Source organism: Zalophus californianus, chromosome 3 (assembly GCF_009762305.2).
Source record: "Zalophus californianus isolate mZalCal1 chromosome 3, mZalCal1.pri.v2, whole genome shotgun sequence".
NCBI lineage: Eukaryota > Metazoa > Chordata > Mammalia > Carnivora > Otariidae > Zalophus > Zalophus californianus.
In genome coordinates, this window is record NC_045597.1 from 100,809,146 (window position 1) to 100,821,722 (window position 12,577).

Below are 12,577 nucleotides of genomic sequence, written 5' to 3' on the forward strand. Positions count from 1 at the left end.
CCGACTTACTCCCCTTCATTCTTCCCCTCCTGCTATCTTCCTCTTTTTCTTTTTTCCTAACATAAGTTGCATTATTTGTTTCAGAGGTACAGATCTGTGATTCACAGTCTTGCACAATTCACAGCGCTCACCATAGCACATACCCTCCCCAATGTCTATCACCCAGCCACCCCATCCCTCCCACCCCCCACCACTCCAGCAACCCTCAGTTTGTTTCCTGAGATTAAGAATTCCTCATATCAGTGTGGTCATATGATACATGTCTTTCTCTGATTGACTTATTTCACTCAGCATAACACCCTCCAGTTCCATCCACGTCGTTGCAAATGGCAAGCTCTCATTCCTTTTGATGGCTGCATAGTATTCCGTTGTATATATATACCACTTCTTTATCCATTCATCTGTCGATGGACATCTTGGCTCCTTCCACAGTTTGGTTATTGTGGACGTTGCTGCTATAAAGAGTGGGGTGCACGTGCCCCTTCGGATCCCTACATTTGTATCGTTGTGGTAAATCCCCAGTAGTGCAATTGCTGGATCGTATGGTAGCTCTATTTTCAACTGTTTGAGGAACCTCCATACTGTTTTCCAGAGTGGTTGCACCAGCTTGCATTCCCACCAACAGTGTAGGAGGGTTCCCCTTTCTCCGCATCCCCTCCAACATCTGTCGTTTCCTGACTTGTTAATTTTAGCCATTCTGACTGGCGTGAGGTGGTATCTCATTGAGGTTCTGATTTGGATTTCCCTGATGCCGGGCAATGTGGAGCACTTTTTCATGTATCTGTTGGCCATTTGGATGTCTTCTTTGGAAAAATGCCTGTGCATGTCTTCTGCCCATTTCTTGATTGGATTATTTGTTCTTTGGGTGTTGAGTTGGTAAGTTCTTATAGATTTTGGATACTAGCCCTTTATCTGATATGTCATTTGCAAATATTTTCTCCCATTCTGTCGGTTGTCTTTTGGTTTTGTTGACTGTTTCCTTTGCTGTGCAAAACCTTTTCATCTTGATGGAATCCCAATAGTTCATTTTTGCCCTTGCTTCCCTTGCCTTTGGCGATGTTTCTAGGAAGAAGTTGCTGCGGCTGAGGTCGAAGAGGTTGCTACCTTTTTTCTCCTTTAGGATTTTGATGGACTCCTGTCTCACGTTTAGGTCTTTCAACAATTTGGAGTCTATTTTTGTGTGTGGTGTAAGGAAATGGTCCAGTTTCATTCTTCTGCATGTGGCTATCCAATTTTCCCAACACCATTTGTTGAAGAGACTGTCTTTTTTCCATTGGACATTCTTTCCTGCTTTGTCGAAGATCAGTTGACCATAGATTTGAGGGTCCATTTCTGGGCTCTCTATTCTGTTCCATTGATCTATGTGTCTGTGTTTGTGCCAGTACCATACTGTCTTGATGAAGACAGCTTTGTAATAGAGCTGGAAGTCCGGAATTCTGATGCCGCCAGTTTTGCTTTACTTTTTCAATATTCCTCTGGCTTTCGGGGTCTCTTCTGGTTCCATACAAATTTTAGGATTATTTGTTCCATTTCTTTGAAAAAAGTGGATGGTATTTTGATGGGGATTGCATTGAATGTGTAGATTGCTCTAGGTAGCATTGACATCTTCACAATGTTTGTTCTTCCAATCCATGAGCATGGAACGTTTTTCCATTTCTTTGTGTCTTCTTCAATTTCTTTCCTGAGTATTTTATAGTTTTCTGAGTACAGATCCTTTGCCTCTTTGGTTAAATTTATTCCTGGGTATCTTATGGTTTTGGATGCAATTGTAAATGGGATCGGCTCCTTGATTTGTCTCTCTTCTGTCTTGTTGTTGGTGTATAGGAATGCCACTGATTTCTGTGCATTGATTTTATATCCTGCTACTTTACTCAAATCCTGTATGACTTCTAGCAGTTTTGGGGTGGAGTCTTTTGGGTTTTCCACATACAGTATCATATCATCTGCAAAGAGTGAGAGTTTGACTTCCTCTTTGCCAATTTGGATGCCTTTAATTTCTTTTTGTTGTCTGATTGCTGTGGCTAGGACTTCTAATACTATGTTGAATAGCAGTGGTGATAGTGGACATCCCTGCCGCGTTCCTGACCTTAGGGGAAAAGCTCTCAACTTTTCCCCATTGAGAACGATATTCGCTGTAGGTTTTTCATAGATGGCTTTTATGATATTGAGGTATGTACCCTCTATCCCTATACTCTGAAGAGTTTTGATCAAGAAAGGATGCTGTACTTTGTCAAATGCTTTTTCTGCATCTATTGAGAGGATCATATGATTCTTGTTGTTTCTTTTGTTAATGTATTGTATCACGTTGATTGATTTGCAGATGTTGAACCAACCTTGCAACCCAGGGATAAATCCCACTTGGTCATGGTGAATAACCCTTTTAATGTACTGTTGGATCCTATGGGCTAGTATTTTGGTGAGAATTTTTGCATCCATGTTCATCAAGGATATTGGTCTGTAATTCTCCTTTTTGATGGGGTCTTTGTCTGGTTTTGGGATCAAGGTAATGGTGGCCTCATAAAATGAGTTTGGAAGTTTTCCTTCCACTTCTATTTTTTGGAACAGTTTCAGAATAGGTATCAACTCTTCTTAAAATGTCTGATAGAATTCCCCTGGGAAGCCATCTGGCCCTGGGCTCTTGTTTTTTGGGAGATTTTTGATGACTGCTTCAGTTTCCTTAGTGGTTATAGGTCTGTTCAGGTTTTCTATTTCTTCCTGGTTCAATTTTGGTAGTTGATACATTTCTAGGAATGCACCCATTTCTTCCAGGTTATCTAATTTGCTGGCATTGAGTTGCTCATAATATGTTCTTATAATTGTTTGTATTTCTTTGGTGTTGGTTTGATCTCTCCTCTTTCACTCATGATTTTGTTGATTTGGGTCATTTCTCTTTTCTTTTTGATAAGTCTGGCTAGGGTTTATCAATCTTGTTAATTCTTTCAAAGAACCAGCTCCTAGTTTCGTTGATCTGTTCTACTGTTCTTTTGGTTTCTATTTCATTGATTTCTGTTCTGATCTTTATTATTTCTCTTCTCTTGCTGGGTTTAGGCTTTATTTGCTGTTCTTTCTCCAGCTCCTTTAGGTGTAGGGTTAGGTTGTGTACTTGAGACCTTTTTTGTTTCTTGAGAAAGGCTTGTATTGCTATATACTTTCCTCTCAGGACTGCCTTTGCTGTATCCCAAAGATTTTGAACAGTTGTGTTTTCATTTTCATTGGTTTCCATGAATTTCTTTAATTCTTCTTTAATTTCCTGGTTGACCCATTCATTCTTTAGTAGGATGCTCTTTAGCCTCCATGTATTTGAGTTCATTCCAACTTTCCTCTTGTGATTGAGTTCTAGTTTCAAAGCATTGTGGTCTGAAAATATGCAGGGGATGATCCCAATCTTTTGGTACCGGTTGAGACCTGATTTGTGACCTAGGATGCGATCAATTCTGGAGAATGTTCCTTGGGCACTAGAGAAGAATGTGTAGTCTGTTGCTTTGGGATGGAATGTTCTGAATATGTCTGTGAAGTCCATTTGGTCCAGTGTGTCATTTAAAGTCTTTATTTCCTTGTTGATCTTTTGCTTAGATGATCTGTCCATTTCAGTCAGGGGGGTGTTAAAGTCCCCCACTATTATTGTATTGTTGTCAATGTGTTTCTTTGCTTTTGTTATTAATTGCCTTATATAATTGGCTGCTCCCATGTTCGGGGCATAGATATTTACAATTGTTAGATCTTCTTGTTGGATAGACCCTTTAAGTAGGATATAATGTTCTTCTTCATCTCTTATTACAGTCTTTGTTTTAAAATCCAATTTGTCTGATATAAGGATTGCCACCCCAGCTTTCTTTTGGTGTCCATTAGCATGGTAAATAGTTTTCCACCCCCTCACTTTCAATCTGGGGGTGTCTTTGGGTCTAAAATGAGTCTCTTGCAGACAGCATATTGATGGGTCTTGATTTTTAATCCAATCTGATAGCCTGTGTCTTTTGATTGGGGCATTTAGCCCATTTACATTGAGGGTAACTATTGAAAGGTATGAATTTAGTGCCATTGTTTGCCTGTAAGGTGACTGTTACTGTATATTGTCTGTGTTCCTTTCTGATCTATGCTGCTTTTAGGCTCTCTCTTTGCTTAGAGGACCCCTTTCAATATTTTTTGGAGAGCTGGTTTCGTGTTTGCAAATTCCTTTAGTTTTTGTTTCTCCTGGGATCTTTTTATCTCTCCTTCAATTCTCAATGACAGCCTAGCTGGATATAGTATTCTTGGCTGCATATTTTTCTCGTTTAGTGCTCTGAAGATATCATGCCAGTCCTTTCTGGCCTGCCAGGTCTCTGTGGTTAGGTCTGTTGCCAATCTAATATTTCTACCGTTGTAGGTTACATATCTCTTCTCCCGAGCTGCTTTCGGGATTTTCTCTTTGTTTCTGGGACTCGTAAGTTTTACTATTAGATGTCGGGGTGTTGACCTATTTTTATTGATTTTGAGAGGGGTTCTCTGTGCCTCCTGGATTTTGATGCCTGTTTCCTTCCACACATTAGGGAAGTTCTTTGCTATTATTTGCTCCAATATACCTTCTGCCCCTCTCTTCTTCTTCTGGGATCCCCATTATTCTAATGTTGTTTCATCTTATCGTATTGCTTATCTCTCGAATTCTGCCCTCGTGATCCTGTAGTTGTTTCTCTCTCTTTTTCTCAGTCTCTTTATTTTCCATCATTTGGTCTTCTATATCGCTGATTCTCTCTTCTGCCTCATTTATCCTAGCAGTTAGTGCCCCCATTTTTTATTGCACCTCATTAATAGCCTTTTTGATCTCGACTTGGTTAGATTTTAGTTCTTTTATTTCTCCAGAAAGGGTTTCTCTAATAACTTCCATGCTTTTTTCAAGCCCAGCTAGTATCTTTAAAGTCATGATTCTGAACTCTAGGTCTGACATTGTACTAATGTCCATATTGAGTAGGTCCCTGGCTGACGGTACTACCTCTTGTTCTTTTTGCTGAGGTGATTTTTTTCGTCTTGTCATTTTGTCCAGAGGAGAATAGATGAATGAGAGAACAAAATGCTAACAGGTTAACAATGTCCCCAGCAAATATACTCTATACAAATCAGAAAAGACCTGAAACCAGGGGAAAAGAAAGGGAAAGAAAGAAAGAAGAAAGAGAAAAGAAAGAAGAAAGAAAAGAAAAAAAAGAAAAAGATAAAAACAAAAACAGAACAATACAAAAAAATATGATCAAATATGATCAGGCTAGTGCATAGATCAGTGCCACACACTAGATTTTGGGCGTATTTTGGTCTGTTAGAAAAAAGTGCCTCCTAAAATTTTAAAGGAAGAAAGACTTATATATGTACAAAATAAGGGTTGATACAATGAAGGGATGGAAGATGACTTAAAGATGAAAATTTTAAAAGATTTTATAAAAGGAATTGATAAGATAAGAAGTTGTTTGAAAAAAGAAAGAAGAAGATTTAAAAAAAAAAAAGGAAAAAAAGGGAGAGGATGTGATCAGGCAGGAGACTAGAACAAAGCCATACACTAGTGATTTAGGGTATATTTTGATCTGTTAGAAGAAACTGTATCTCAAAATTTTAAAGAGAGACAACTTATATATATATGCCAAAAATAAGAGTAACTACTATGAAGGGATAAATTATGACTCTAAAAATGAAAAATAAAAATTTTTTTTTTTAAAAAAGGGATTGATAAGATGTTGGTTGAAAAAGGAAAAAAGAAAAATTAAAAAAAAGTTAAGAAAATTAACTTCAAAAAACTAATGAATCATGGTAAAAAAAAGCCATGACTTCTATGTGCAGTATTCCCCTAGCGCTGGAGTTCTCCTGTTCTCCTTGATCGGTAAACTTGGTCTTGGCTTGCTGGCTGTTTCTGCTGATCTTCTGGGGGATGGGCCTGTTGCCATTGTTCCCAAATGTCTTTGCCAGAGGCGGAATTGCCCGGCCCTTGTCGGTCCGGGCTAAGCACGCTGCTGCTCGGGTTTGCTCTCAGGAGCTTTTGTTCCCTGCAAGCTCTGGTACAGCTTTGGAGGACCAGCGTGAAAATGGTGGCCTCCCAATCTCCACCCGGAGGAGCTGAGAACTGGCGGCCCCGCTCCTCAGTGAGTCCCCAGAGAAAAGCAGTCACTCCCGTCTCCCTGGTCTCCGGCCGCACTGCGTGCTCAACCGGCCTGTGACCGAGCGTTTCTATCTCTGGCACCCAACCCGGTGTGGAGTCTCCAAACCCAGCAGATCCCTGTGGTGCGCTCCCGCACCACTCCTCCCCAGGGAGGAAGGGGAGTCTCCCCGGATCTGCTGCTTGTTGGGTCCCTGCTGGAGGATCAGTGGCCCGACTGGGCCGCAGATCACAGTTTATGGCAACCCCGAGCTGAGAGCCCGCGCCTCGGTTCCGTCTCTGCAGTCGGCTTCCCCGCTCCAATACCTGGGAGTTCTGCTGCACTCAGGCACCCCCAGTCTTTCTGTGACCCCGAGGGTCCTGAGACCACACTGTCCCGTGAGGGTTCCACCCCCCACTTAGCCACTGGAGCAACGTCCTCAGCGGAGCCGACTTCTAAAAGTTCCGATTTTGTGCTCCGCTGCTCTATCACTTGCCAGAAGCGGCCGACGGAGGCCCCCTCCCCCGCCGTCTATCCTCCCGAATATCGCCTCGGATTCACTTCTCTGCACGTCCTACCTTCCAGTAAGTGGTCGCTTCTCTGTTCAGAGAGTTGTTGCTACTCTCTTCTTTGGTCTCCTGTTGAGTTCGTAGGTGTTCAGAATGGTTTGATCCCTATTCAGCTGAATTCCTGAGACCAGACGAAATCCAGGTCTCCTGTTCCTCCGCCATCTTGCTCTGCCCCCCAATCTTTCTTGTTTCTTGATAAAGGCTTGTATTGCTACATATTTTCCTCTTAGGACTGCCTTTGCTGCATCGCACAGATTTTGAATAGTTGTGTTTTCATTTTCATTTGTTTCCGTGATTTTTTTAATTCTTCTTTAATTTCCAGGTTGACCCATTCATTCTTTTTTTTTTTTAAAGATTTTATTTATTTATTTGAGAGAAAGAATGAGAGAGAGAGAGAGCACATGAGAGGGGAGAGGGTCAGAGGGAGAAGCAGACTCCCTGCCAAGCAGGGAGCCCGATACGGGACTCGATCCCGGGACTCCAGGATCATGACCTGAGCCAAAGGCAGTGGCTTAACCAACTGAGCCACCCAGGCGCCCGACCCATTCATTCTTTAGTAGGATGCTCTTTACCCTCCATGTATTTGAGTTCATTCCAACTTTCCTCTTGTGGCTGACCTCTAGTTTCAAAGCACTGTGGTCTGAAAATATGCAGGGGATGATCCCAATCTTTTGGTACCAGTTGAGACCTGACTTGTGACCTAGGATGTGATCTATTCTGGAGAATGTTCCGTGGGCACTAGAGATGAATGTGTATTCTGTTGCTTTGGGATGGAATGTTCTGAATATATCTGTGAAGTCCATTTGGTCCAGCGTGTCATTTAAAGTCTTTATTTCCTTGTTGATCTTTTGCTTAGATGATCTGTCCATTTCAGTCAGGGGAGTGTTAAAGTCCCCTACTATTATTGTATTGTTGTCGATGTGTTTCTTTGCTTTTGTTATTAATTGCCTTATATAATTGGCTGCTCCCATGTTAGGGGCATAGATATTTACAACTGTTAGATCTTCTTGTTGGATAGACCCTTTAAGTAAGATATAGTGTCCTTCTTCATCTCTTATTACAGTCTTTGGTTTAAAATCTAATTTGTCTGATATAAGGATTGCCATCCCATCTTTCATTTGATGTCCATTAGCATGGTAAATAGTTTTCCAGCCCCTCACTTTAAACCTGGTGGTGTCTTTGGGTCTAAAAGAGTCTATTTCAGGCAGCATATTGATGGGTCATGTTTTTTAATCCAATCTGATAGCCTGTGTCTTTTGATTGGGACATTTAGCCCATTTATATTCAGGGTAACTATTGAAAGATATGAATTTGGGACGCCTGGGTGGCTCAGTCGTTAAGCATCTGCCTTTGGCTTAGGTCATGATCCCAGTGTCCTGGGATCGAGTCCCACATCAGGCTCCTTGCTCAGTAAGGAGCCTGCTTCTCTCTCTTTCCCTCTGCTACTCCCCCTGCTTGTGCTCTCTCTCTCTCTCTCTCTCTGACAAATAAATAAATAAAAATCTTAAAAAAAAAGAAAGATATGAATTTAGTGCCATTGTATTGCATGTAAGGTGGCTGTTACTGTATATTCTTTCTATTCCTTTCTGGACTATGTTACTTTTAGGCTCTCTCTTTGCTTAGAGGACCCCTTTCAATATTTCTGTAGGGCTGGTTTGGTGTTTGCAAATTCTTTTAGTTTTTTTTGTCCTGGAAGGTTTTTATCTCTCCTTCTGTTTTCAATGACAGCCTAGCTGGATATAGTATTCTTGGCTGCATATTTTTCTCATTTAGTGCTCTGAATATATCATGCCAGTCCTTTCTGACCTGCCAGGTCTCTGTGGATAGGTCTGCTGCCAATCTAATATTTCTACTGTTGTAAGTTACAGACCTCTTGTCCTGAGCTGCTTTCAGGGTTTTCTCTTTGTCTCTGAGACTTGTAAGTTTTACTTTAAGATGTCGGGGTGTTGACCTATTTTTATTGATTTTGAGGGGGATTCTCTGTGCTTCCTGGATTTTGATGCCTGTTTCCTTCCCCAGATTAGGGAAGTTCTTCGCTATAATTTGCCCCAATATACCTTCTGCCCTTCTCTCTCTTTCTTCTTCTTCTGGGATCCCAATTATTCTAATATTGTTTCATCTTATCTCTCGAATTCTGACCTTGTGATCCAGTAGTTGTTATTCTCCGTTTTTGTCAGCTTCTTTGTTCTCCATCATTTGGTCTTCTATATCACTAATTCTCTCTTCTGCCTCATTTATCAGTTAGAGCCTCCATTTTTTATTGCACCTCATTAATAGCCTTTTTTTTTCAACTTGTTTAGATTTTAGTTCTTTTATTTCTCCAGAAAGGGATTCTCTAGTATTTTCCATGCTTTTTTCAAGCCCAGCTAGTATCTTTATGATCATCAGTCTGAACTCTAGTTCTGACATCTTACTAATGTCCATATTGATTAGGTCCCTGGCAGTCAATACTGCCTCTGGTTCTTTTTTTTTGAGGTGAGTTTTTCTGTCTTGTCATTTTGTCCAGAGGAGGCTAGATGAATGAGAGAGCAAAATGTTAAAAGGGTAACAATGACCCCAGAAAAATATACACTAAAAAATCCAAGGAGACCTTCCAGAAAGTGGTCGCTTTTCTGTTCATAGAGTTGCTGCTATTCTTTTCTTCGATCTCCTGTTGAGTTTGAAGGTGTTCAGAATGGTTTGATACCTATCCAGCTGAATTCCTGGGACCAGGCGAAATTTAGGTCTCTTACTACTGCGCCATCTTGCTCCTCCTCCTAAATTACTCCTTTTCTAGATTATGTATCCACATCAGAAAGATTCTTGCTCAATTTTAGGACTTTGATTATCAATTTTCCATTTTTCTTCTAAGGCAGGAAAAGATCCAAACTTTGCAGCTTTTTTTTTTTTTTAAACTGGCTGTCACTCTTGGTATGTGATGCTCAGCTGTTTTCATAGATTATGAATTTTCAGTAAAACTTTGTCTCCAGATTTGGAGCTATGAAGAAACAGCAGTCAGTTTGCTATCACACAAGTTCTAAGGACCAAAGTTTTCTTCTCTCTTCAATCTGTTCCATCCGAAGATAAAGGCTTAGGGAGGGTTTATAGTTGTACTAAAGTGGAGCCAATATTATGACTGTGAAACTGCCCAGAAACAAGAGCTGATCTTAGTGAGATGAGTTTAATCTATTCCACAACACCTTTAATTTGAGATTGTATCTGAGGAAACCGGATGTTTGCTCATCCTTTCAACAGTGTTCCAGGAAGAAGTATGAGTAGTAATCACAGAGAATGCTCCAGAGCACCATTCACAGGGTGCTTGCCACTGCCCGCAGTCTGGCCCTGGATCCCTGTGTCTGTCTGTCGGTCCCACAAGCCTCGGGTGCAGGACAAAAAGGGGTGTCTCTGCGGCAAGGACTAGGTCTCAGTGAGGTGATGGGAAGGACTCAAGAGAGGAGCCGAGGCGGCCACCGCTCCCGCCGATGATGCTGCCGACTCTCTGGGGCTGGAGGTGTCGGAGAGGTCGTGTCCTCGGGATTGCAGCGCCCAGACTGAACCTCTCGCCTCTGGCATGGAGGCTGAGTGCGGGGGTGCGGTGAGCTGGGGCGGCGAGGCGGGGCTCTATAAAGGGATCTTGATGCTCTAAACTCTTGGCAATCATTGATGCAAGTTATCTAGATGATCCATTCTCACACATTCTGGAAGCAAAAGGATTAAAACTGATCTTGGAATACTGCCCAACATGATTTATGGATTAATGTAATCTCTATCAAAATCCTAGCTGGCTATTTTTTCAGAAATTGGCAGGGTTACCTAAAATCATATGGAAATATAAGGAACCCAAAATAGCCAAAACAATCTTGAAAAGGAAGAACAAAGTTGAAGGACTCATACTTCCCAATTACAAAACCTATTACAAAACTTCAGTAATCAAGACAGTGTGGTACTAGCGTAAGGATAGACATACAGATTGATGGACTGGAACTGAAAATCAATTAATAAACCCTAACATTTATAGTTCACTGATTTTTCAGTGAGGATGTAAAGACAATTCAATGGGGAAATAATAGTCTTTTCAATAGTCTTTTCATATTATATAAAAAAAAATTAAAATGGATGATAAACCTCAATGTAAAAGTTAAAACTTTAACACCCTTAGGAAAAAAAAAAACATGGGAGTAAGTCTTTGGATTAGGCAATGGTTTCTTTGATATGGTACCAAAAACATAAGTCACACACACACACACACACACAAAACAGATAAATAAGACATCAAAATTATAAGCTTTTTTTACCTCCAAAAAAACCATCAAGAAGTGAAAAGACAACCCATAGAATGGAGGAACATATTTGCAAATCTGATAAGAGACTAGAATCTATGATATGTAAAGAATTCTTACAACTCAACAATAAAAAAATCAAATAACCCAATTTAAAAATGAACGAAGTATCTGATAGACATTTCTCCAAAGAAAATGTATAAATGGCAGATAAGTGCATGAAAAGATCAACATCATTTTTCATGAGGGAAATTCAAATCAAAACTACAAGAAAATACCACTTAATACCCACTAGGATGACTAGAATTAAAAAAAAAAAAAACAGTCAATAATAAGTGTTAGCAAGAATGTGGACATCCTTTGTAAAACAGTTCACCAGTTCCTCAAATTGTTAAGAATTTGTTAAAAGCCACTGTATGACCTAGCAATTCCCACACCTAAGTATATACCAAAGAGAATTGAAAACTTATGATCACACAAAACCCATATGCAAGTGTTCATAACAGCATTATCCATAACAGCTAAAAAGTGGAAACAACCTAAATATTCATCACCTGATAAATAAATCAAATGTGCTATATCCACACAATAGAATGTAATTTGACAATAAAAATAAATGAGGTATTGGTACATGCTATAACATGGATGAACCTTGAAAACAATACACTAAGTGAAAGAAGCCAGTCACAAAAGGGCACATATTGCATTATTCCATTTATATGAAATGTCAAAAATGGGCAAATCCATAGAAATAGTAGATTAGTGGTTGCCAGGGGCTGGGAGCTGACTGCTAATGGAGATGTCTCCTGGGGTGATGAAAATATTCTGAAATGTGATAATGTAACAGTTATATAATTCTGTAAACATACCACAAACCACTGAGTTGTGCAGAGGTGGACAGTTTCTGTAAGGGTCAGATATTAAGTATTTTAGGCCCTGTGGGTCATACAGTCTTTGTTAAAACTACCCAACTCTGCTATTGTAGAGCAAAAGCAACCATAGGCCATGTGTAAATGAGTGGTGTGGTTGTGTTCTAATAAAACTTTATTTACAAAAACAGGCAACAATCATCAGCGCACAGATGTAGTTTTTGCTAACCTTTACTCTAGATGGTGAGCTCTTTGAGGCAGAGGCCATGCTTTACTCATCTCTAGGTCCCCTGAGTGGGTAGAAGGTACTCAGTATATACTTACTTGAACTGAACAAGAATGCCCTTGCACCATTTCCCTTCCATGGACAAAGGGAGTTGCTAGCATTTCTTATCCCTCTTGGCCTCTGGCAGCACATGGGGATGTAATAAACAGTTATCCTTTGGTTGGCTGTGAAAGTACTGCAACCTGCAGATACCTGGCCTAAGATTGAAAAGAAAAGGATGGAAATAGAATAAAAGCAACTACCTACCAAGTGATGAAGATTAAAACATGGAACCCATTTAACAATTGAGTTAAATGCATCTAGAGCATTCCTAAAGCAACAGCACTGGTCAGAGGAAAGAGCTCTGGCCTAGGTGTCTGCCCAGAGCCACAACATAGTGCAGACCCAAGCATATCTAGCACGTCTATCCCACCACATGGAATAGAGTCTGTGGTTCTCCTCCAAAAAAGGACTTTGACCCGTTGTTCTAAATCTAGCTAAGGCTCTGTTTTAGTCTTTACCT